This window comes from Pithys albifrons, chromosome 4, assembly GCF_047495875.1.
Source record: "Pithys albifrons albifrons isolate INPA30051 chromosome 4, PitAlb_v1, whole genome shotgun sequence".
NCBI lineage: Eukaryota > Metazoa > Chordata > Aves > Passeriformes > Thamnophilidae > Pithys > Pithys albifrons.
The window spans coordinates 24,852,594-24,879,124 of record NC_092461.1 but is presented as its reverse complement, the minus strand read 5'-3'; the positions used below and the strand labels follow the sequence as shown (position 1 = coordinate 24,879,124).

The 26,531-nt window shown below is 38.5% G+C and overlaps 1 protein-coding gene across 9 annotated transcripts in view; it reads left to right on the top strand.

The window, feature by feature from the left end:
* SEMA5A (semaphorin 5A) overlaps positions 1-26,531 on the top strand; it is a 395,174-nt gene that overhangs the window by 60,418 nt on the left and 308,225 nt on the right. For 5 of the 9 annotated variants that reach the window (XM_071553669.1, XM_071553668.1, XM_071553676.1 and 2 more), the window contains exon 2: positions 18,296-18,371. The exons of 2 other annotated variants lie outside the window; for them this stretch is intronic. The gene's annotated coding sequence lies outside the window, so the exon portion shown is untranslated. Of the gene's footprint in view, positions 1-102; positions 124-175; positions 332-18,295; positions 18,372-26,531 lie in introns of those variants that run through there. 2 more of the 9 variants (XM_071553670.1, XM_071553673.1) reach the window with 2 other exon arrangements.

Sequence of the window (26,531 nt, the reverse complement as noted above, 5' to 3'; positions counted from 1 at the left end):
CCGCATCTCCAGCGGGGCTGAGGCGCGGACCGTCCCCGCCGGCGCTCTGCGCAGTGGGACCCCCGCACCGCTCCCGCTCTCGGGGTCGCACCGCGGGAGCGCGTCCTCGCCCGGGAGCGTGAGGTGCGTTGAGGTCGCTGAGCCCCGGCTGCGGGGAGGCAGCCGCTGGCTCCGAAACGTTTTGGAGGGCTTTTATCACACTTTGGCAAGTGAAGTTTGCTTAGCCTCGTCTTCTGGTGAGAGCAGAAGTGGCGTGAAAGGCACCGGCAGTTGTCTGAGAAACGTGGGATATTCAGTGGGATATTCGTGTGGTACAATTTGAAGCCCTGAGGTACTTTTATTTTCCCTGTTATTTAACCGGACTATGTTCATTTGGTGATGTGACTGTATTTTGGCACTTTCTGAATTGGGGAGTTTGAATCATTCTGCAACGATGCAGATGGAAACACCTTGGTCAGTTGTGTAAATCCATCTGTGATGATTGCTTACCAGATAAATGACAACTATTAGGGTTTGTTGTAGCATTCCAGATGCTGAGTGTGCATTGTAGATTGACACAACAGTAATCTGCCCGGGATTATTCCGGGGTTGGGGGGGAGGGAAGGCAGCGGGCGTTGGGGGAGCTGTCAGTGCATCTGTTCCTTCAGCAAATCGGACTATTGGCAGGATAGGTCTGTACATGCAGGCACACACATCCTTGTGAAGATGGTTTGAATTTGCAAGATTACAGCTGAGAAAAACATCCTGAAACTAAAATGGGGTGTTAAAGTTATAGTGACAGCATGCTCTGGCAGCATTAAGGTAGTGCATCGGAAGATCGTGTTTTCTGAAAACTGGCTAACCTCTCTGGGTTTGAATTTTGGTATAAAAGGCTGGTCTGATGCTAGCACAGCTAGAGTGCTGTAAAACAGATATTTTTTCATAATAGAAATTGAGCTCAAATCCTAGGTTTTGCAGTTTGAGCATCTACTGGTTGTTATATAAGACTGACTTAGTTTAGTAAAGTTTGAGTTACTAAAAATTGTTGAACTCGGTGATGTCATATATGTAACACATACTCAATCATAAGTGTATTACTGCCTTCAAAGGTATGGCCTTAAGTACTTTGCTTAGTCTAGTGAAAGATTTTGGTAGACTTCTGCATTTTGTGCTGTGTTCTCACCTTCCTCTCTGGCAGGTACTGGTAATCCAACTTTATTATGTTTACTAATGAATTCATCTCATTTTCTCATTTTAATGGTGAACAGCTGTGAGGAGTCCTGCTGAGAACTAGGGTTTTGCTCTGGAGTGTGGCAGTTTACTTCTCTGTTTGAGAGGTTGTTTTTTACTAAGTAGTGTAAACACTTGCTTTTAAGTTGTATTGCTTATTCCCTGGGATGTTGCAACTGTTTTGTTTTGCTCGACAAAGCTGAAGGCATTAATATCTGTAGTGTCTCATTCCTTTTAATCTTTAACCAGTGCTGTTTTCTCAAAATACTTACGGGTAGTAGGAGTGCCTGTGCACTTTGTAATGATCCATAAACATAGTTGTAGCAGGTTTGTTGTACTCATTTCCTGTTGGGCAGAGATGCAGAGGTTGGTAACTGTGTGTTGCTGCTGTTTCCAGAAGAAGGAGTTATGTGGTGTGGGTTTTTTTCCCTTTATTTTCCCCTACCTACTTAGGGAAACCACGTGGATTCTGACTTGATGTAGTCTTGCACAAATGCAAGATTTTAAATGAATGGAGTTCATTGCTTTCGAGTGAGTAAACTGTACACTACAAGCTGTGAATTGAAGAAATAAAATATAAGTCTCCTGCAAATTATGGCTTTTGTGTTAGAAGTTGCGTGCAGGAATTCAGCCAAGGGAGCAGCTGAGCTCCTGGGGTGAGAAGGAGCAGGCAGACCCGTTTCTGCCCTCTGGTCTGCAACCACTTTATCACCAGTGTTGGCTGGGTCTTATTTCTGTGCTGTAGGACACGTAAGTGGAGAGCTGATAGTACTATCAGTTGATAGTAGGTGTGTACTACCAGTGCTATCAGTTGATAGAGGGGAGGAGAGTGTGTGAAATCCAATACTGTGCTATTTAATGTAAAGCAGTATCTAGTAATTGGTTAATATGTTGTGATCATGGGCTTCTGAATAGCAGTGATACACAATTTAGCTTTAGATTTAACATCTGGTTTATATAGTTTTGATATGGTTTTGATGTTTGGTAATATATGTTCTGAAGTTACTATGGCTTCTGAGAAGAATTGATATTACTGCTGCCGTAATTGTAGGAAGCAGCACTGAGGAACTTCTCCTTTTCTGTAACATTTTTTGGAGATGTTTAATGGGCATTCTTGTCAGTACTGAGTTCTCCAAATTATTCTTAATCAGTTTGTTTCTCTTCGTGGTCATCTTTATCATCCCTTTGTCCTCTTTGGCATGTGTATACCTTGCTATTTGAAAACAATTTTAAGTTACAGACTATACATTATTCTTTACTAATACATTTTGTAAAGCTGTAGCTGATTCAAAAGAATGAGGTGGGAATTTTTTTTTTGTTGTTTGGTTGGTGCCTTTTTTTTTGTTTTGGTTTTTTTGTCAAACACTATAAATACTTTTCAAACTGACCCTTTTGAGAAATGTGTGCCAACTGTTGGCGGTAGGCTGGATTTAATCTCCAGGCGGCAGCATTGCAGCTGTGACCCGTGAAAGGCAGGTGGCACTCTGCTATCTGCAGTTCTTACAGATACCTGGGGAATGCTACAGCCTGAACTGTGCAGTTGAGGTAGTTTGCTGTTAAACCTGTTGTTAAAAGGGCAGACTGTTTCCAAAGAAGGCTGGGGCTTTTATTTTAGTTAGCTTCATAAATATTTCCGATGATTTGTTTAGGAATTTGACAGTTTGCATCTATCAGTTTGCACGTTTGCTTAACATTTGTCAGGAAAGTAACAAATCTAAATCAAGCTAACGATCCCCAAACTGCAGTCTAGTTAGTGTCCTCTTGATTTTTTTCCTAGAATATATATTCTAAAGGATAAGGCATGCAAATCTTTGTTATTTAGTATATTTGTTCATGCATCTGTTCTCAGATTTGTATTTCCTCTGAAGTACTTGGATGCAATAAGATTTTTTCTGTATAGTATCAACTCTTTATCTCCATACTCACAATTTTTATATAAATGTATTAATAAAATGAATTTCAATTTGGGGACCATTTTGGAAGAAATCTAATTGCGTCCCAGTATATATTAGAGAGTTTATCAACTTCCCAAAAGAGTTGATGTTTGTCCATGAGAGTAGCAGAAAGCTGGGATTGATACAAAGTCTTCACTGAGGCTGTTGCAGTGAAATGCCTGAGTTTAACTCAACTCAAGGTTGAAACCTTTCTTTTCTAATGTTTTTTGTTGGTTTTTTTTTTTTTGCAAACAGTTTGAATGATTTGTTTAGAAAGTTTAAAGGCTGTGTAGCATGCCAGCTGCACTATCATTTCCAGACTTATCTCCAATTACCTTATCTGCATTGCGAAATTTCATGTGTGATAGCCAGATAATATGGTTTTTCATTCCTTTTCCAATTTTTTAAATCAGGATATATCCCAGAGCTCCAGTATACCTTAGAATTCTTGGATCTTAATTTCTGATGGAACTGATCAACCTTTTCATGGTTACCTACCCCAGTAATGGAGATTAATATTTCATTTAGGAGATGTTGATTGAGCAGCTCTGAATCTTTGGGATATAATATTCCAATTGTTTTAATCCCTTGCTAGAGGATGTATCCACTTAGCAGTATTTGTTTGGTTTAGGAGAAGCTCAGAGCAATTATAACTTTGAAAATGCTGAAATGCAGCCTGTTCCTCTCCTCTCTCTCTGTCTCTCTCTCTCTCTGTCTCTCTCTCTCTCTGTCTCTCTCTCTCTCTGTCTCTCTCTCTCTCTGTCTCTCTCTCTCTCTGTCTCTCTCTCTCTCTGTCTCTCTCTCTCTCTGTCTCTCTCTCTCTCTGTCTCTCTCTCTCTCTGTCTCTCTGTCTCTCTGTCTCTCTGTCTCTCTGTCTCTCTGTCTCTCTGTCTCTCTGTCTCTCTGTCTCTCTCTCTCTCTCTCTCTCTCTCTCTCTCTCTCTCTCTCTGTCTCTCTGTCTCTCTGTCTCTCTCTCTCTCTGTCTCTCTCTCTCTCTCTCTGTCTCTCTCTCTCTCTCTCTGTCTCTCTCTCTCTCTCTCTGTCTCTCTCTCTCTCTCTCTGTCTCTCTCTCTCTCTCTCTGTCTCTCTCTCTCTCTCTCTGTCTCTCTCTCTCTCTCTCTGTCTCTCTCTCTGTCTCTCTCTCTGTCTCTCTCTCTCTCTCTCTCTGTCTCTCTCTCTGTCTCTCTCTCTCTCTGTCTCTCTCTCTGTCTCTCTCTCTGTCTCTCTCTCTGTAATACTGGTGTGCATTCCTAGACTTTACTAACTATATGTGATGAATGAATTAGAGAATATGGGATGGCTGTAGGATTGTCTTATAATGTGAATTGGCTAAAAAGATGGGCTGTACTGTGAATTGTGAGATTTTCCCTCTTTTTTTTCCCCGCCCCTTCTCTGAATTTCAAAATTGAGCTGCCTTCTCTGCTGCTGTCTTCCTTCTCTGAATTGCTAGTCTAGGTGGAAACCCAGAATACTATTGAAATGTGCTTTCTGGTTAGACTTAGTTTTAACTGGCAATCAGGAATGCTTAATATAAAGTTAACTATAAGGTCTCTGTAGTCAGGAAGAAATATTTTAATAATTTTGGGCCTTGTTCTTCTGACCCACAGTCATCTTGTTGCTGAATCAGTCATTTCTATTGCTGGTGAACTCTACAGACAAAGGTATGCAAATGATTATTTGTGTTGTGGTTTTAAAAATTATTAGGCAGTTGTTCTGCACTGTGTTTTCTTCAGCACAAAGTCACTTCAGAAATTCCTGTTGCCTTTTTTTTTGTGTCTCTGTCCATGTGTGGTTTTTTTATCATCTGTGTTTTTTCAATGACCTGCTTTCACTGGAAGACCACTAACATTTGCATTGGCAAAACTCCCTAGTACCCTGGGAGTACTGCTGAAGTGACCTTGTTAGGGGAGAACATGTGTGGGATGAAGCCCTTTCTGTTGACCTTGTCTGATAGTGAAATTGCCAAGTATTAGAGGAGAAACTCCTAGCCTTGCCACTTACTGGTGGATAGGTCATGTGTCTCTCTTTGTGTCTCTTGAAGTCTAGCAAAGCTTTAGGGTTTCTTTACTAAGTCAGAGTCAAAGTTGAAGACAGTGAAAAGAGAATATCTAGTCATTGGGCTGGTATGTTACTTAATCTGAATTTGGTTGTTGATGGCCTCTTATGTCTCATTTGCTTTCTTATTCTGAACTTGCACTAGGGCTATGTGGTTGTTTTATTAGTTTTTATCATAAAAACAGTGTGTGTGTATCTTAATTTTTATCTACTTCTCCTGCTCCAGTGCATGGTTTTCCTTGTTGATTTTTAAACCTAAGCAGTGATATTGAACTACTTCATAAGAATGTCTAGGAGAGAGTAGGTATACAAAATTGCTACTAGTGTCTGATGTTATATTACCCAGTGCTGCAACATGGGACTAATAGCTTAGCCAAAAGATGGGATTTCAGCTTTGGAAGGGAGAGGACTGTTTTCTGATAGTGCTTTGCAAGGCTTATCAGCCTGAGGTAGGCCCATTCTCTAATGACTCTTATAAGCCTCATAAACTAGCTGTGATGCTGAAGTTGCTTAATGATGATGTTGATACTGTTGTCCCTTCCACTTGTTTTCTGACCTGCAAATCCATGTTCTGGCCCTTACTTGATGAAATACTTCAGAAAAACATAAGCAACCAGAAAACTTCCTTAATTCCTGTCCTCTATTAAAAAATTCTCTTTGTGACCTGAATACCACTGTATGCTGTGTTTTCCAAAGGCAGACAGATATAGATGGAGGATACTGTGCCAGTCAGAGAGTGCTGATGTAGTTTGTTGTCCCTCTTCGAAATTCTGTGACTTTATGTCAGTCAGTTGTCTATGGGGTCTTTTTAGTTGTGCTAGTGTGGAACCATAGTGTAAACAGTATTAAGGAACTGATTCTCTTAACACTTTGTCTTTGAAGTACCCATGGCCACTGATCCCTGTAAGGCCTCATAGGCACCGGTCTCAGTGTTACAGCAGCTGTGCAGTGGCTGTTGTCAGATGAAGAAGGAGGGGAGAGGAGGATTGTGTGTGCAGAATAAAATTGTAATTAATCCATCAAAACAACAAAGTTTGTTGAATTTTGCGTCTGCTTTAGAGTGTATTGATACATCTATTTGTTGTGTTTGCTGCCTGTTAAAAAGCTTTCTTCTGGAGGTTGCAAATGGACTTAGGTACAGCTATATGCCTGTCTTCACCAGCAGTCTAAACTTATCTCCTGAGGTGTGAGGTACCTGAAAGGCAATGCCTCATTGCATTGCCCTTGAGTATGTCAGAAGTGGGGAAATTCAGAGTAATAACCTGTTAAAAACGGAAGTTCAGTCTTCCAGAGTTTGTCTGTCAGACCTTACTCCATTGAAAAATTATAATGCTTTCTAGTACATGCTGTTGAAATTGGTAATACAAAACCACAAAACCCTTCTACATTCATGTGCCAAGAGCATGAGTTCACGCACACAAATCTAAAGAAGTGCAAGATGTGGTGTTTGTGGGGAGAAAAACTTCTCCTGATGCATAGGATAGGAGTCCTAAAATGCTATAACCCCAGACTCTGGAGACTTGTTGAAGTGATGTAATTCTGTTGTAAAGTTTGGTCAAGAGTTTACAGACTTTCTTGAATTGTCCAAGAAAGTTGCAAGATTCTTGAATTTATATTCTATTGCTTTACTGAGCATAGTGTCAGGCTCTTTACCTGAAGATTATTTAAGTCTTGAATATAGAAGACAAACCAGTGAAGCTTGGGAATCATCCTTAAACTGGTGTTTACGAAAAAAGAAAGTGTAACTAGCAACAACAGCCAAAAGAGAGATGTAGACTCTAGAGCCGAATTGCTGTTCTTTTTGCTGTTGTTTCAAATTACATTAATTGCCTGGGTGGAGTGGCTTGATTTTTTTTTCCTTCAGTATCCTTTCTACAAGTGACTTTGCACGTAGCTTTTATTAAAAAATTCAGGTTTTGCTCAGTTATCTGTAACTGGCAGGGAAGTTTGTTTTGCAAATTTATTTAATCTGAAGGCCAATGAGATCAGTGTCGAGTTTTGAGGAAAAATAGTCTTGAACTAGAGGTAAACACTTAATTCTGATATTTTACTTGAGTCTTTATATTTGTCTCTCAAACCTGTAATCATAAAGTGTTCTTAAAATAACTTGAACAAACGTGTTATTTTCCTTTGAGTACCCCTATGAACTCATTGCCTGCAATGGGCTATCTGCCTATTGGGAAAAAGACATATTATTCTTTTTATAGGATGACTGTTGACAAAGCTTGTCCTTCAACTTCTGCTACTGTGTTGTAATTGTTTCTTTTTTCCCCCACAAAAGGCTAAAAAAAGAACTAGTTTGTTGCAGGGGCGTATCACTAATATTTTAGTAAGAAGTGCCTGGAAATATAGGGAGCTCGGTTTGTTTGTGAGGAAAAAATGCATGTGCTTTAACTTACCTTTCTGATTTACTGTGAATTCTATGAAAATCAGGCCTGGTTTATAATTGCATGTTTATTTTGTAGATTTAGCATTTTCCTTGAAGTCCTTTAAACAAGAGGTTTGGGGGTTTTTCCTGCTACTCTTATCAACCTTGAACTTTTTTATAAGCCCCAAATTTCTAACAGTGCCAACACTGAGCATTTTGAAAGTGGCATTCAGGATGAGCAGAGCCATTGACACCAGGCCTGTTCCCAGCTATCTGCACACACTGACACCTTCAAAAGTTTCTTTGTAGCAATAGATCAAGTCTAGAGAACCTGATTACAGGTGAAACCTGAGGAACTAGAGATTTCTGGTTTTAACTAGCAGATTTGGTCTGCTTCTTGCCAAGCCAGATGCTTGTCTCCTCTTGTCCCTTTCTGCACTGTGAGAAATGTTTCTTTATGGTATGTTTGAGTACCTTCTTTCTTGCTTGCTTATTTGGTCACTAAAACTTTCTAAGCCTTATAAGAAATTTTGCATGGATTGCATATTCTTGCTCCCACATAAAAAGTTATTTTCTACAAATCAATCTTCATTTGAAAAAATACTGTTTCTGTGAGTGCTTATATTAATATCTATTGATAGTTGATAATTGGGATGAGCAATCTTAGAAGAAACTGCCTGTAATCATTCTGAATATCATTTGTGTTGTCTTTTAGGTACTTCTAATGACACTCTTCATCCCAAAATATTAGGAATAGAAAAAAAACCCCAACCTTTGGCTTCATAATAGCATCTGCATTGACTTTCATAATTGTATTAGTAGTCCTACAAACATTAGGTTTATGTGCACTGAAGTGCTCATAGGAGCCTTACTTTTTGTGGCTGAGTTGTAAGGATTTGAGTTAACAACACTTACCATTATATTGTTGAGGTTTACCTGTCATTTACATCTCATACTGTGACTGAAAGGAATTTGGAGTTCTCTAGGGAGAAAGCAATAAAGAGAAGATAATCTCTTCCACTTTAGCAATAGGCAACTGATGTATAAACTATTAGTATCCTCTTCTGAAATGTTGTTTCTTTTAGCCTCTTTTTGTAACTTTAGTTCCCAATATTCATTATTTTAACAGCATTTAGGCTCATAACTGTGGTCTTGATTTTGCAAAATGTGGAGTATGCAAATTATTTTAAGAAAGGATGTTCTTTGATGTTTGATCTTTGTATACTTTCAAGCCTAATCGACAAGAAGGGAGATTGAATCTGTGAAACAAGTAGCAGCTAACAAGCAAGCTCTAAGTGATGTCCAGGTATTAGAAAAACAAATTACTTGTTGGTGGAATTGCCTTGTTAAGGTTTATGCTTGACGTGTGTCAATGACCTCGGACCTAGGGGGAGGTTAACAAAGCTCCGGAAGAAGGATGCCCACTAATATTAGACTCAAAGAATGCAGAATTTATGGGCCGCAAAGACGACTGACAGAACTCCCAAGATAAGGAGGAAACTAACAAAGCCAACTTAGCAATTGTGCTGAAATCAGGTCCAACTGGATAAAAGGTAATTCCAGCAGAGGGATGTTCTGATCAGCAACTCACAGACCACTGATAAGAAGACCACAAAGAAACCCACCGACTCAAAAGATGAGAAAGACTGAGTATTGAACAAATTAGCACGAGAAGCAAGGGAATCCTTAACCATTGGAAGATAGAATACTAATTAGTAAGAGAACTATGTAACTTGTAGCCAGTGAACACTAATTCCTTTGTTTGCTAAAACATATAAATAGTAAATAGTAAAAAGTTTTGATAGTTGGTGTGCTTGAGTTGTGGAATTCCATTGAACGTCCAGGCTTGTGCAACTCTGAAATAAATGACCAGTGTCTCTCTTGAATATGTAATTATTGGCTTGTTGCACACCTGGTAATGAATTCACAGGGGGGATGGCCTTAAGCTGAAAAGGGGTGGGTTTAGGTTAGCTGTTAGGAAGAAGGTCTTTACTCTGAGCATGGTGAGGCACTGGAACAGGTTACCTGGAGAGGCTGTGGACTCCTCATCCCTGGAGGTGTTCAAGACCAGGCTGGATGGGGCTTTGAGTAACATGATCTAGTGGAAGGTTCCCTGTCCATGGCAGGCAGATTGGAATTAGATGATCTAGCTGAAAGGTGGAGGTTGGCCTCTGTTCCCAGGCAACTGGCAACAGGACAAGAGGAAATGGCCTCAAGCTATGCCACAGGAGATTCAGTTTGGACATCAGGAGGAATTTCTCCACTGAAAAGGTGCTTAAAGATTGGAAAAGGCTGCTCAGTAAGTGATGGAGTCACTATTCTTGGAAGTGTTTAAGAAATCCCTGGATGTGGCACTTAGTGCTATGGTTTAGTTGGCACAGAGGTGCCTGGCCAAAGGTTGGACCTAATGATCTTGTAGGTCTTTTCCAACCTTCATGATTCTATGACCTTTAAAGTCCCTTCTAACCCTAGCCATTCTGTGATTTAATAATTCTGGTGTCTTATATAGTGTGGCTTGAAGTGGGCTGGAGACACTACCTGTCTGTCTGCCTCAGGCACTTCTGCTGAGCAGCAGCTGTCTGGAACTGGCAGATGACATGTTTGGTTTGCTTGAAGTTCTGAACCATCAAAGAAAGATCAAGTATAACACAGCTGTATAGTAACACAATTGTATAGTAAAACTACAGTGTTGACAGATACTTTAGTAATGTGTGATAAATGTGTGTGAATTAAGTGAAGGCTGTGATAGACAGAACTCATCTGAGCAATAATTTCTGTGTAGAAATTGGGTGGGGCTTAGTGACCAAAATTTTTCTAGGTAGATGACTGGATCATAGTAATGCTCCCTCCTGACAGTAAAACTTATCTATAATTTAAAAATCTTTATATTAATAATACAATGTATCTATGAAACTTGTAATTTCTTAAAGAACTCTTTGCGACCAGCACTTATAAATGTTTCCTGGTTTACTGTGTGTATGGTCAAAATTAACTTTACCTTCCACTTCCTATATATATATGTAGGGATGCTTGCATGAGAGCATGCTTTTTTTTTAATTTGTTCCTCTGTAAATACACACATATACACACATTTTTACAGTTTATTCTGGTTTGTGAAGCAGTAGCACTGGCTAGATAATATGCTTTCTTCATTTGTTTAGCCAAAATAGTGCTGTAGTATCCCACATAAAATAATAGTGCGAGGACAGAGAGGTCTTTTTGTCAGGAAGAACTTACCAGTTTCAGTCCAGTGGTTAGTGCACAAGATCATTCCAAAAGACAAAGTGAATAGAAAGAGAGATCAGGACACTCTTCTAATAGTTGATAGTTTTAGTTTGAGCCCTGAAGAGCTCATGTCTTTGAAGAGCAAAGAAATATTAGCATCAAATATTGATTATGTGCAATATCTAAAATTCATAAACTTCTTAACTTTGTTCTGGCAAGTTGGACTGCAGGGATAAATGCAGCAACCTTTGCTGGAAAGGGAAAAGGAGTGAATAAAAGAAATAGAATTTAAATTAATCTTTCATGATGACTATAGTGGGATCTTTTAAAGGCAGATGTGGTTATGTGATTTGAGTGAATTTAGAAAATACAATCGAATCAGCAGAATTTTTTTCAAATTAATAAGTTATCATTTAGATGGATCAGAAACATGGACAGGCTAATTGGACTACATTAATAAAGATGTACATGGGCATTTGAGGCTTGAATATAATTTTCTGAAAGCTGATGAATGCTTTTTAAGTGCAAATATTTCTCCATAGTTTGCCTCTGATTTGATGGTGTTACCTTGCCATGCAGTCTCGCTGCAGGCTGTGATTCAGTCTGTATTGTGTAAGATTGTACAGTTGCTATGGTTTAATTTATAAATTCTTCAGGTTATGGTTCCTCAAACAGCACATGAAAGTGGCATCAATAGGTCCTAATATATTATTTCAGATAACGTAGGGTAATACATTGCTTTTTAGGGTTCTCAATTAAAGATGAGGTGTCTTAATGTTAATGAAGGGGTGTGGAATACTGAGGATTGACATTAGCATTGCTTCCTGTTTGAAAAAAAAAAATTGGAAATAAAAGTTCTACATAGTTTGTTATCTACACTATAGTAGCAATGCTAATAAAATGAGCTCATATGCTCTGTTGAGTTCCTTCATGCTTTACATTTTAAGGAAAAAAACCCAAAAAATCAGAATTTCTTTTGCTTTACTGTTTAGTAATGTGGCTTGATTCAGCTTCATCTGTCATGTGCAGAATAATGCCTATGGTATAAGGCAGGCCAGGGTGCTCCTGCATTCTGCTTCTAGGTTACATGTGTGTAAATGGACAAATGATTCTTTGTCTAGTCCATCAAGGATGAGAACTTGTGATTTTTTTAACTAGGTGGAATTTCTCTGCTTTCACTCTGCAGTAAGTCAACCAAGCTGGTGTCCCAGCAGATAAAATATTTTCTGTGAGCAAGCCATGTGCCATCTCAGCCTTCAGTGGGCCATCAGAAGGTGTGCTGAATGTCCTCTGTCATGTCTAAGACATGCAGGTTACCTTTCCTGCATTCCTGTAGCTCATGGTGAGTGTATTGCTGTCAGTGAACTCTGAGCAAGCCAGGGGTGCTTCGCCTGGCAGGAGCCTGCTGGCACTCATGGGGCTGTCATTTTTTTTTCCTGCTGCTTTGTGTCCTGAAGCTCAGGACAAAGAAGGGCAGCTGCTGTTGTAGGTGGGTGTGTTTGGGTTGTTTTAGTTCCTCATTTAAGGGGCAAAGATAATGATATAGGTAGTGGGCAAGAGTGGAGAAGCAGCTGGGAGAAATAAGAGGTGGGATGAGTGGGAATGGAAAGCTTCAGAGGAAACCAGAGGCTGTGTGCCATAGGAGAACAATGTGGTGGGAGGTAGTAGATAGGCAGTTGCAAAAGTGTGAAAGCCTTTCTTCTTTCTCTCCACCGCTGCACACCTGGCACCCCACTTGGGCTCCAGGTCTTACTCTCTTAGTCACTGCTTGGCTGTTCACAGGATCTGAGTCTGTTTTAACTAGATTAAAAAAACAAGGTTCCAGCTAACCATCCACTGCTGCTATGCTACTTTTGTCAAGTACTTAGAAGTATACAATAAGCTAATGAAATGCTTAACACAGAGTTTCTCCCACGTATAACTGTGTGAGACTTGATGGCTCTGTTGGTGTGAATAATTGGCAGGCAGGAGGAGTTGCTATATAATATGAACTACAGTAACTGAATTCCAGGTTGGAAGACTTGGTCAGGCTAGTTGAAGTAATGTCACCAGCTCTAAGGGTGGACACTGTTCTCATTTGCCTGTTGAAGGTCTGTGGATCTACAGGGCCTTCAGCTATTCTCCAGATATGACCTTTGCATGCACCTTGTTTGCTATTTGCTTTGAGTGTCTTTCGTGAATTATTACTTGCTCTGCTGTAGAACCTGATTATGGATGGTATGACACTATAGAGATGTTACAGAGATAAAAAAGTTATTTTGTCAAACTTATAAAGTGCACACTCATTTCTGAAACCCAAAAGAGATCAGCGAAGCCATCCCATAAATTAGAGCAAGTACTTGGTGTGAAATGATAAAAACCCTCTTTTATATATGGGAGAGACATCTTTGGTTTAATGTGGTTACTTTATAACCCAGAGCCAGACTCTGCTCTCCACCTTTTATTTCTTAAAAAATAAAAAAAGTATTTTTTTTTTACCAAAGCAATCAAAAAGCCAATCTTCTCATTTACCTGAGAACTTATCACCAGCAGAAGACCCATGAAACATTACAGTTTAGTTTGATGTGGGAGCACAGTTGAAGTAGGTTGGAATAGCACAGTGGACTTCTGCTGGAGTTCCATTTATTGTGGTGAATATGGAACACAAATTATTTTCTTAAATTGTCTGCAATGTAAAGTGTATTCTGAAGATAATAGTACAAAATTTAATATTAACCTCTTTATTCCACTGTCAGCACATCCAGACCTTTTTTCCTCTGCGTCTTTAAATGTCTTCTTGAAAACCATTCAAAGGTAGTTTTATTAACTTTACGTAGTGTACATGTCACTAGCTGTGAGGAATAAGTCACAATGACTTGTGGTGCTGTGTCAAAAATATCATTAAGAGGCTTAGAACAAGGGGAGCAATTAATGAACAGTCTTCGCTATGAACAAATGTCAGGGACTCCTTCAGGGCTAAGCTGCTTCTGTGCCATATTCATTAATTGCTCTTTTGAACAAAGTTGGTGTTGATGAGTGGGTTTAATTAAGCGTACCTGAGAAAATCCAGGAAAACAGATCAGAAGTATTAGAATGAAAAATTTGCATTTAATTTAATAAATAAGGACTTTTTCATTGTCAGGGGGGTTTGTGTTTCATGTAACTGTTCCTGGCTGACGTTTCCCCCTACTATTGCATTGTCCTCATTGGAGTCTGGCAGAAGATACATCTTACGATTTGCTTCAAGATGCATGCCAAATACCATGCTCATATTTAAATCTCTATTATTAAAAATGTATTAAATCTGTCATAACAGTAGACATCTCTCAGAACAGTCTCAGTCTACCTATTGGAATGTGGCAGTAAGGGAAAAAGAACATATGAGTAGAAAGGTAGAAATCTTAAATTGTAATTGCAAAAGCTCATTCCAGATTTGCTGACCTTGTACCTTGGTTAAAAATATCTCTTTGAGAAACCTATGAAGTGGCTCTGTAGTATAAACTCATATGTAAAATTGAATTGTTCATTGCACTCAGTGGTTTAGAGGCCTAAATTGAAACTTGATGGATGGTGGTCCCCCAAATCCATGTTATTATATGGATTATAGTAATACCTGTATTGGGAATGGGGATTTGTTACATTTTTGATTTTGTTTTACTACTCAGTAAGACAGAGACAAGTGTGGTCAGTATAGTATAGACACCTGCAAGAGTCTGCCTAGAAGAGGAAAGCTATTTCTGTATGTTTATTTCTGTGCATTGAACTGAAAGTTGTGATAATATATATAAAATCCTATTATTTTGGAGTTTGATGAGAAATGCTTCAGGGGAGAAGATTAATACCCATTCTTTTAGTTATTAGCTTCCAGGTATTTATTTTGGTTTTATTCATAAATTCAATTGTGTAAAGTCAATCAGAATATGAAGAACAGTTTTGTGAAAGAGTTATGTAGTTTGCAGTTTTGAGCCAAGCAGTAACTGAAGGCTTTAATAGTCTTTCAGTACCACCTCAGAAGTGGAGATGTGCCATTGGGCAGACTTGTCAGAACTTAGTAAAAATAGCACATCCTACAGTGGGCATTCATCCAGAAATCTAAAATTAGCTTTGTATCCTGGATGTAATACTGCAGGTGATCACAAGCTTAAATTGTTGTCAGCACCCTCTGTTATACAAGCAGGTCTTAACATACTTATTTTGAACATTTTATGGTTTTACGCAAGGCTGACTTATTGTTATTACTGTTGTTCTTTATATGGCATCAAAATGTGAAATGTGTTTCACAGGAATTAAAACAAAGTCTTGGCCAGAGATGTTTAACATGGTTCTGTGTGATTGGAAGTCAGTGGTACAATTCCAGCTGACTTCAGCTGGGAGTATAAGTAGATCCTGAGTTATTTCTGATAATATATATAAACACACAGGCAGTTGGCGAGTTTGAGTGTGATTTATTTCACATTATATTATTTTAATTTATAGCTTGGCCAAATAAGCTTGAGGAAAAGTGCTATCCCTCTATTAGGGGAATGTAAAGCTTGAGGAAGAACAGAGCTTGAGTATTATGGTTTGATTAATTACTTGAATATTTATGCAAATTACAGTAAGTTCAGATTAGTGTTGTTAGGGGAAAATCTGTACTGACTTTTTGATTTCAGTATTCTGTTCTATTCTTCCTGTTTCTGGGACAGTAGTGGGACATAACCTTTTTAATGACTGTGGGGAGCAGGTTTCTTTAAAACCCATTGCAATGACATGTAGAAATAAGATTGGATTTTCTTATGACTTATTTATTGAGTATAGGTGTTAGTTCTTGTGTTTCTTACTCTCCCTATGTAAATCTGTATAATACACATCTGTAAATCTGTATAATACAGATCTGTATATAAATCTGTATAATGCACATGTGTGGAGGGGTATGGGAGAGAAACAGCAAAACTGTGCATATGTGTAAATATTCTTCCAGAGGAGAAATATCTAGGAAAAAAAATTGGATGCTTTTTTATTTTAATTATATATGACCATATTTTTTTTAAGTTCAGAGTAAATTATTAAATATTTTTGGAGTTTATAAATAAAAGACTTCTTACTTTTAAATACGATTGTTAAGTAAGATGAGAGACTAATTTTTCATATTTTCATATTTGTTTTCAGACCTTTATTGCTTTGCTCACAGGTTTTTATTTTTAAAGCATTTCTGTGTCATGTTGAATAGCTGTGAGCATTTTATCAGCTTCTCGAGGGATAACAATTATTTTTCATTCTTAGTTTACATGATGTGTAATATATTTAGTTTCACTTCTAAGAATTTAGGTAATGCTAGAATGAAGAGGCTGGATTTTTAGGTGGAACATTCAGTACTGACTACAGAAAGAAGAAAGATGTTCATTTGCACAGAAGGGTATATAACAGGTAGAGTGCGTGAGGCAGGAGGGTAATATCTCCAAAGATTCGTGGCAGAGGCTTGTTTTGTTCATTTGCCATAGTAGTTTAGTGGCAGACTTCAAAATGGTGATGAGATTGAGCAGCACTTATGCTTTGAAAGCTGAAGGAAGGGGAAAAAACCCTCATGTATGAAATGTTTAATAAAGATATTTTTAAGTGATTGCAAATTCATCATGTCATTATGGAAATGGTACAATTACTGCTAAGTAAGGCTAAACCCAGTGGGCTAAGCAAGTTTGCTTCTTTTGCCTTTTTTTTTTTTTGTTTGTTTGTTTTAATCATACGTCTTTGCGGGAACACTAAATAGAAAAAAGGTGGTTTCAGGAGGAAAAGTAAGCCTTTGCCTGCCAGAATAAAGCTGACATTAACAGGCCTATAGTGTGGTGTGGTACTAGAAGGATCTTGGTTTTTTACTTGCATCTCAGAGGAGCAGATGTTGCAGCCATGGAAGTGAATGGTGTTACAAAGTCATCAGCCCCAATGAAACTCAGTGCATTATCTTGAAGCAGAAAGGAGTTCTGCAGATGTGGTTTGCTTTCCTAGTGAAATAGATGTGTGTGTGTCGTTCTTGACCTGCAGGGAAACAGTAAATTTAAGCACCAAAAAGAGCCTTTTAAGAAAGTATATAATACAGGATGAATTTTCGGAAAGCTGAATGCTGTGTCATGAGATCTAATGAAGTTGTAGTTATTGTCATGATGCCTGCTATAAAGATATATAAATAAATAACATATTAATAAAAACACATTGAAAAAATACAAGCTATAATGCCTTTCTTCTGACTAGGGGAGAAATTAATTTGTACACTCTGTTTGCAAAACCTTTTGTAAAGGAGCTTAGACTGCTTCAGTGGAAGATATTATAGAGGTAAATAGGTCAAATATATCCAAGTTCAGTGAACGTAAGTTTTCAAATTACTTTTAAAATAAGCACTAAGGAGCTACTAATACTCTGATAAAAGAAAAAATCCCATGTTGTTCTAGTGTTTACCTGGACAGCAACATAAATTGCTGAAACAGCACATTTAAAATAGAAGAGCTTAGAAGAGCTTTGGTTTCTCCAGACTTTCTTTTTAAAAAAGTTCTGGTTGTGTTCTAAGATTAAAAAAAAACAACAAAAAAAACAAACCAAAAAACAAAACCACGCAAAAAGAGGGGAAAAGGGCAACAAGACCCTGTGCCGCCTCCCTGAAAATGACCAATTTAATGCCTATTTCAAATATGATGGTTGTGCTGGCCTAGTTTACAGGCTAGTGAAAACTCTTGAAGGCAGAGCTTGTTTATGGACTCTCCATCCCTCTACCCCTCAGCTCCTGGGCTTCTTGGTAAATGCACTCTGTGAGAGCAAAGCATTCTTGATTGACCTCTTTGAACAACCACATCTGTGGCTTGGATTGTTCATCTCTTTTTAAAAAGGATTTTTGTTCATCTCTTTTTAAAAAGGATTTGAACCTTATAGAAATAAAGTATTTCCATGTTGTTGTTAGTTTTAAGACTAATTTTAGACCAAGCTGCTTTAGATATATGAGAAAAATCCTCCATCTTGTTTAGGTGACAACTGGAGCTCACATGAGAAGTAGAAAACATGACTAGTTCTTTATGAAGTGATGTTTTAGAACAGACTGATGAGCAGCTTGAATGGCATGTGAAAATGTAAGATGTTGTAAGAACTCACTGCCTTGCTATATGTAAACACAGCTAGGAGAAAAGGAAGTTTTTATTTAAAAAAGAAAAAGCCTGGGGGAAAGAAGAGCAAGTTATCCTTTAAGATATTTCCTTGCATGATTAACACCTGGCCTGTGTTCAGAAAATGGCATGTCTTTCTGCTTTTATAATTTTGGAGTGGTTATTGACTGAGCAGTAAGGTGTTTTTTTTTCTTTATCTGGTGCCTTACTGAGTTCTTTGCAGCCTCCTGACTCTGTTAAGAAACTAAAATTGGAATTTTAGCTATCAGACATAAAAATCATTAACAACTTTTATTGACTTCTAAACACTCTTCCGTTATCTTGATGCTGTCAGATCACCCTTATCCACTTTCTGCAAAACATAATTGAAAACAATGAAATTTCTCAACTTTTGTGGACAGGTAACAGACTGGAGAAGATTTTTATCTGAGAAAGCCTCATTCAAGATGAAGCTATAAGAAGCTGCATCTTCTAGAGGTAAGAACAGCTTTGACAAAGAAATCTCAACAAAAAACCCCCGTAAACCCCATGTGCCTCTTCTGCTTTGTCCTTGCATTAACCCAAGAGATGCTTTGCAGAGGTCAAATTAGAAAGTTGTAGTGCAAGTGACACAGAAATCTGTTAACACTGACTTCAGAGTATTAGATTTCAGTATCCGTAGCTTCATTACATAGCATGTTCAGGTTTTATGGTAACAACGATCTTGTTTTGATTCTTTATATTTGATTTATGTATGAAACTCCTTCAAAAGAGTAGGTGCTCAATGGCAACCGCTTCAGGGTGAGGAAGTGCACAAGAATAATTAAATATAACTTTAAAGAAGTAGCCCTATTTATCGAAGAGCATTCTCCATGAGGAGTAATAGTATCCTGTCAACTAAGAAATGAAGAAAGAGAAGATAATTTAAATTAAAAAGCAAAGATTTTTTTTAATAGACCAGAAAGTAGGACACAAAACTTAAAAACTAAAAAGGAAGGACATTGTGAAGATGTAAACTCATTCTATAATATATTAGCAAGTCAACATAATTCTCTTGTATTTCACTTTGTTTTTGGAAACAAAGCTACATACATCTTGCTGGAAATGTACGATTATTTTTAGAACATAGCAAGTTTCTTTGCATATTAAATACAATGAGGGAGTTAGTAAATTGATACATTGAAAAATTAATAGTAAGGTAAAAAGAAACTTGGATGGTTAAAGTTATTTTATATTGATTTGACAGTCTGGGTATAGTAGGTTCTCCCGTGTTTTGAAATACATGATATGAAAGTTGGAAGTGGTGGCAAAAATCTGCTTTCTATTGCTGTATAGTAGTGTCAGTTGGAGCAAGACTTTGGCCTTCTTGGTATGCAGTATGTCAGTTCTGAGAATGACATGGCTGGAGCCTCCTTTCCTCCCTTCCCCCTACCTTAAGTTAGGTGTTAATAAAGAAAATAAAATGCTACTCCAATTTGCTAAGCTTTGGTTTTTTTGTCACTTTTGTGTTCTTTTGGTCTCATTTTGGTAAATTTAGCAGAAAATAACATCTGTGTAGAAGTTCTGTACCACCAGACACAGAATTTAAAATGCTCGTCATACCTGTGTATGTGAATTGTGTTATTTATGTTGAGGTGCAAACTAGCTTTATTAATATACTTTTTGGATGCTCATGGTGTCATAATGACAGGAAAATAATTCTCCCTGCTGTCTGTTGTGCTTTGTTGAATTTAAGCAGGTTTTATCAAGTTTCTACTGGGTTGCTTTGAGGTGGATGTGTTTAGAATAGATGCTAAAAATTGTGTGTGAAGGATAAAAGGAAGGTTGAGATGAGTGGTCAGGAAGTAGCAGGGTGTTAGGAGATGGGTTTGGAGTGAGTTCAGAGTAAAGAGGCTGATCAGGATGCGTGGGAAACAGATACTTTGTTCTCAGTCGTAAGATGCGGAAGGCTGGTATCAATTTGTTGGGAGGAATGTGATGAAAAATGAGACTCGGATAACTGTCTGAAGGTTCGAAAACAATCTTTGATGTATTGTGAAATACGTGTCCAGTGACATTTTTAAGACCAAGGATGATGGCATGCTGTCAGCTCCATTTTACATGAGGTCTTCTAATTTTTTTTCTCCCTGGACTTTGTGATAACAGGGTACAGAAAGTAACACTAAGCAGAAGTGTTAAGACTATGGGATACTCTAGGCAGGTGCGTGAGATGTGCTGCAAATGGCACCTGAGGCTGTGCTGTGGCCCTGCACGGGGACAGGGAGCTGTGTCACAGCCAGTACTGCAGTGAACCTCTGGGCTGCCTGGCTGTAAGGGGCCCAGGGCCAGTGTGGGACTTCATGGAGAGCCAGTGGTGTAAGCTTGCTAAGTAGCTCGTGCTGCGTCACTTCAAAAAGAATTAAAGTGATCATCTGGTTGTGCCCAGAGTGGGAACTCCCTCCAGTAGCACTCAGGCTTTGCCATCCTCTTTGCCAAAGTGCTTCTCTGGCACAAACCACTCTGCTTCTCTCTGTGCCTTTCTGAGGTGGTTGTCTCTGCCACTGAATGTGTGCGGAGCACAAAGTAGCCGTGCAGTCACAGGTACAGTGAATTCAAATTTTCTACTGCGAGAACAGTAGATTCCGGTCATTGTGAGGCACCTGACATCTAAATAAAGAAACAAAATGCCTTAGCCTTTATAATTCAACTTGCTGCATTCACACTCATCATTTTGGTAGTACAAGGAAGGGAAGAAAATACTTGTCCTGACATGAGGTGCCAAGTGCAGCCAGACCCCAGACTGCAGCAGGCGTCCTTGAGGGACGCTGGACTTGCAATTTGAAGAAATCCTACTTGGGAGGGTTAGAGGGCTGTCTGCTTTTAAACAGCAAATTTGCAGCTGCTTGCTGAAACTTTTGCCTGGTGACTGTAATTGCTGCTGGCCTCTTTGAAACATAGAGAAGCATGCTTGCTGTACCGTGGTGATTAGAAAATATTAATTTTGTTACACACGAAAATCCGTAATGAAAGTTCCTAATGAAAGGTTGACCATTTTCTGCCTCTTTTAATTTCTAAACTTTTTGCAAATGTAATTGCTGCTATGATTACAGAATGCCAAATTGAATTTGGGGACATATGCAATATTCTTTTACCACTAGTCTAGTCAAATAATTTTTAATGAGACAAAGAGCTCATTGAACACCCAAATTGGTTTGTTTACTTCAGTAGCTTAACTGCATTAAAATCAAAGAGCTTGCATTGACAGGGGGTAATCTATGTCATTGCTGGACGCCATTAATCACCCCCTAGACTGAGGGCAACAGTTTTGAAAAGTGACTTCGAGATGATTGAATAACTTTACTCTCTACACCATTAATGGTTCCCAGCAGGCTGCTAGCGTGCAATCACAAACATCTGTGCATTTGAAAGTTTCCACTTCTCCAAACAGGGATGTATTTTACAAAGGAAAAAAGAAAAGTTAAAAAAAGGAGAACTTGTTTTTGCATGAGTGGTCTTTTGGAGAAAGGGATAAGTGGAAATGTTCCTGCTTTAGCTCTTGTATGTTGTGATATCATCTGAGTTTATCTTTAGATCTTTATGCTCTTAATGGCATTAGAAATTTCTTTTGTTTTCATTTGGTTTTGTTGTTTTTGACTCCATGGGATCTTTTAGATGTTTGAAATCCAGTAGTGAAAGAAAATGTATTTTGCTTGCCTACTAACTCATGGATGTTTTTGTTTTAACAGTCTGTTTGAAGTAAATGTAACCACTTTCCCATAGATGCTGCAGAGTGTGCCTTACTTATTCAGAGCTAACCATTCCAACTCTTCTTGAAATCAGCAGAACTGAGCATGAAAATTGTTTCTCTGGGCAGTCCTACTTCTTCTAAAGTGGTATTTTAGGCAAGCATTTAAATACTCAGGCAAGAATATTAGCATTGATTATGTTTTCTGTGTACACAGTGCCACTGTGGGTGCTGCAGAGTTGTTTTCACCATCACGGAATCAGTGGATGTGGTTCGCTTGGGACGAGAGCAGATCATCTAGTTACCACCCATGTTCAAACTGTCTTTGTTTTCATTTAGCCTCTTCTAACACATTTTATGGAATATCTGAACTTTAGAAACTTTGTTTTTTTTGAGGACTTTCAGTACTTGTCCTACATATTTTCTAGAGGAGTAATCCAACACTAACATCCTAAAAGCATAAGATGGATGGTGCTGTTTCATAATTCACTTTTCACTGTTCTTGCAGTCAAAAGACCTCATCTAAGAGGACTTGGTAGGTAAAAGAAAAAAAAAGAAAAAAAAAAAGACCCAAGACCCTAAGGAAGGAAGAATGCCTCATTTATCGGTCAAAGATAATTGGTTCTGTACCGGCTACATGTTTTAAGTTAAATGTGGGTGAGGATATGACAGGATTAATCAGTTTCATGAGGCAGTGAAAATTTAGTATGTAATTGAAAGGTGAAAGGTTTTCATCCGTTAATCAGATTGGTACTGGGGTAAGACAAAGATAGCCTTGAGTTAGAAGTCTAACGATTAATAATGAAAAGGAAAGCGAGATGAATTGTGTGTGTTCCCTAACAACTATGCGGGAGTGGGACTCCCAGGTAAGTATCCAGAATGTATGTATGGCCAAACTTTGTGAACGAAGATTTGGGAAGGGCTCTCCCCACGTGGGTGTGCCCTTCCAGCCTGCACAGTGGATTTTTTAGGTGAGGCACAGTGTGCACAGAACTGGCCCCACTGTTGAAGTCCTAAGGTACATTTGCCATGGCTGAGTGAGCTTGGACAGTGACAGTGAAGTCCTAGTGACTGTCACAGCACCCGGTACTAACTGGGGCTGACCCTGCTGAGTGTCCAAGATCTGACGGGATGGGATGGCAGGGAGGCATTGAACTGCCAGGGGACAGTCCCTACTGAGACTCGAACTCACAACCTTGGGATTTGGAATCTGGAGTGCTCTCCATTACACCACAGGACCACCCTTAAGTGTCCAGAATATTCTTTAATAAAAAGTTGATGCCTAGTAGGAGAATAGGACATCTAAATTTTTCTATTCAATACCTCTTTGAGGAAGCTATGTTCTTAGAGGATTGGTCATCTTTTCTTATTCCAGCATTGCTACTGGGAATGGGAAGTGTTACATGGATTCAGAGTTCCTAATTACTATCAAATGGGGGGAGAGATTTTTTTCATGCTATCTCAAATAACTTGTCCAGCTAATTAGATGAGGTACCCTTTGTCTTTAAGTTGCCACCTAAGAAGTCACATGTCCCTGAAAAATCTTACCAGGTGGGGTTTTGGTGTTTTGTTTTTTTTTTTTTTTTTTTTTTTTGTGAACTGCTGACCTATTTGACTTCTGTGGTTTAAATGTACTCATTACTAGTGTCTTGGACTGAGCACCCGGGGGTGATGCCCAATTCTGAGCAAAATATATTAGTTTTTAACTTCATGAACGTATTCAGGCTTGTCATCTGAATTGGTAAATCCTATTGTTGGTAATAAAATGGTGCTGGAAAGAGGCCTGGCTGGCAGAAGGATCATGGTGGGCCTTTTTTTTTCAGAGTAAACTCATATGTTTTATCTCTACATGTGTTGCATTACCTGTTTCCTTTTCTTCAGATACAGAAAATTAATTGATTATTAAATGCAAATCAACACTAAGAACTGTCCCATGTACAAATCCTTTCCTGCAGAATTTCTGTAGCCAGAGGATTTTGAGCAGCTCTGGTAGTAATGAGGTAGAAATGATTGCTTGCAAAACACCTGTGCCAAAAGTGGATTTTGTTTTTGGCCATATGTCTGGCCATACTGATGGGTCCTGATCTTGTTAAATGCCTTCTGCTACCCAAACAATTTGTATACCTATATATTTGGTTATGCAAGACAGGGTCTTCATGTGTCAAGACCAGGGAAATGAGTTTTCATCCCATCAAGGGGTAATCGATAACAGGAGGATCATTAGCTACTGGCACTTGTCCTGGAACATAAATTGCAGCTGCTATTAAAAGAATGTGACTATAGATTAAACCTGTCTTTAGCATGACTATCCAGTAGAACATCATGAGGACAGTGTATAAATTGTATTTAAGTTTTAGAATGCTTTTCATTTATAAAACAAAATTAAGAAATCATATTTGTTCCAGGTGTAATTTTTTTCTCCCTTCCACCTCCTCTAGTGCTTGTAGTTAGTGCTTGGATTATTCAGCTGCAAATAGTTTCTTGTGAATTTATCTCTAAGATTCATTGTTCCATTTCTTCCTTTTTTCATTATTGGTGACTGAAACTTGGTTACTTCTGCATTCTTTATCTTCTCTACTGCAACTGCCAATACTGGTGCCCAGTTTTGCTGATGGATTAACTGATACAAAGCTGGGCTTCAACAAGCAGTATATTCTGTAGGCAGTCAGCAAATCAGCATATCCAGCAATCATAACAAGCTGAGGGTAGATCCGCACAGATGCTGGTAGATGGTCAGCTGTGGATACCGTGTTCATTCTTCACTTATGCACTTGCAGTTGCTGGTTTATGTCAGCTCTGAGCTTTTCTAGTGAAATTTTTCATTGCAACTTCTGAGAAGCAATTCTCTCAGAGTGTGGGGAGGTCTCCATGTGCCTGCAGGCTGCACAGTGTGCTCCGGCTGTACCTCCTGCGGTGTCTCTGTAGAAGTGAGACCTTGTGACTCAGGGGCAGGAAACCATCAGACTTGTCACAGAAATGGGAGACTGCAGTAAGTGAAATTATGCTTTGCACAGTTCTACAGTTCTGTTTAGAGACCATGATAACTGAAGATAAATGAAGCCAAGCAACCTTTAAAAGAGGTAGTAAAAACAAACAAGCTTATACATTTCTCTTCCTAGATACCTTCATTATGCCAGTGGTTTGGAACTGAGGCTGTAATCTAATCCTCTGAAGTGTTAGCCTCCTTTGTCTGTACCTACCTTCTCTTCTGAGTTAGGGAGTCTCACCCTCTCTCATACAGAGTGGATTTGGGGTTTTTTTGTCCCCTCTTCTGAGTTGTTAATCAAAAGGCATAATCATATGTTGTGCTCTTGCCTAAGTTTCTTCTGCATCTACCTTGTTTAACACCAAGCGTTAATAACAAGATTTTATTCTCTTGGTTTTGTAGTGAATTTTCTAGCTGAAAACTGTACTCAAGGAGAGCATAGGGAAAGTAACATGTGTTACCAAAACCAAGCCTGGATATTTAAAAAAAAATTCTTCCAAGCTCATAGATTAACTAATTACAAAGGAATCCAAAATGCATATAGATTGAGATGTTATATTTTGTGACAACATGTTTGTAGTGTTCTGAACCTTTAGTCTTTGCTTATTGTCTGGCTTAGGTATGGCAGCAAAAACTGTTTGCAATATTGCACCATGGCCCAGGGTATAGCAGTGGGCAGACTTTGACAGCTTTTATGTATCTCTGCTGAATTCTACATTATAGTGATATTTTTAAAACAGTAGGTTTGTGCTGATCCACAAGTCATCCTCTGGTATATCAAAGACCTTGGGGAAACATTTTGGTCTGGAACTAGTACTTGTAAATGATTAATTGAGGATTAAGGGACTAGTTAGTGATTTTTAAGAATAGTAGTTAGCAAAAGTTAGTAGTCTCATGCTTGTCCATTACTGTGATACTTATTTTGAATACTTTTGGTCTTGCTCTGAAATACTTGTAAATGCAATTATTTTCACAGACTCCATTAGGGTTCTTGTGTGTATTACATTTGCAATATTGGTCTGAAGGGTATATATATTTCTAAATTGTTACATTACTATTTTATGCTTTTCATCCTCAGATGATGTTTAAGTGAATTTTAGGTACAAATATCAGTATTTAATACTCAGCACTAAAAGGAAAGTGTGTGATTGGTCAATAAATAAAGAAATCATGAAAGGAGTTTTGGATGGTCTGAGTTCACGTCACACAAAGTTAACATGATTGTATGAAAAAATGGATTTTTTGTCTACTGGAGGAAAAAAGTAACTTCTTATAAAAATTACAGTGAGATAATTTTAAAAATTGGACAGATATTTTCCTCTGAGTCAATTATTTGTGAAGCTACATCACTTAAGAAAGTACAACTTTCCTAGGTATGTTAATGCAATACAGCACTAGGATTGTCTCCAGTGTTCACCCATACTGACTCCAAAGTCTAGACTGGAAACTATTCAGTAGTCATAAAATCATAGAATATCCTGAGTTGAAAGTGACACACAGGGATCATCACGTCCAACTCCGTAACAGTATCCAGTTACCTTTTTTTTTCTTCTTGGTGCTACAGTTGGCACAAAAATCACAAGGAATATTCATCAGGGAACAGTAAAATTTTCTAGAACTTCAATACTCTGGTACAGTAAATTTATCACTTAACTTTTTCTGTCATGTTAAGTGTGGGGAGGTCCTTCCCACAGTGTGCATAAGTGTCTCGGGTAGTCTGGTGTGCCTGCAGTGTGAGCCAGTGATGCAGAGTGTTCTGCACTTACAATGCAAGGTGTGGAGATCAGCTCAGTGTTGCAACCACCATGGGTTGTGTGGCAAAGGAGCTTGGAGCCCTTTTCCATTGGGAGCTGGAGTCCTGACTCTTGGGCTTATGCATGGAGATGTCAGTGTGACTTTCCTGACACAAAAGTTTCTTGGCAACACTTTAAGCACTTTTAATTTTCAG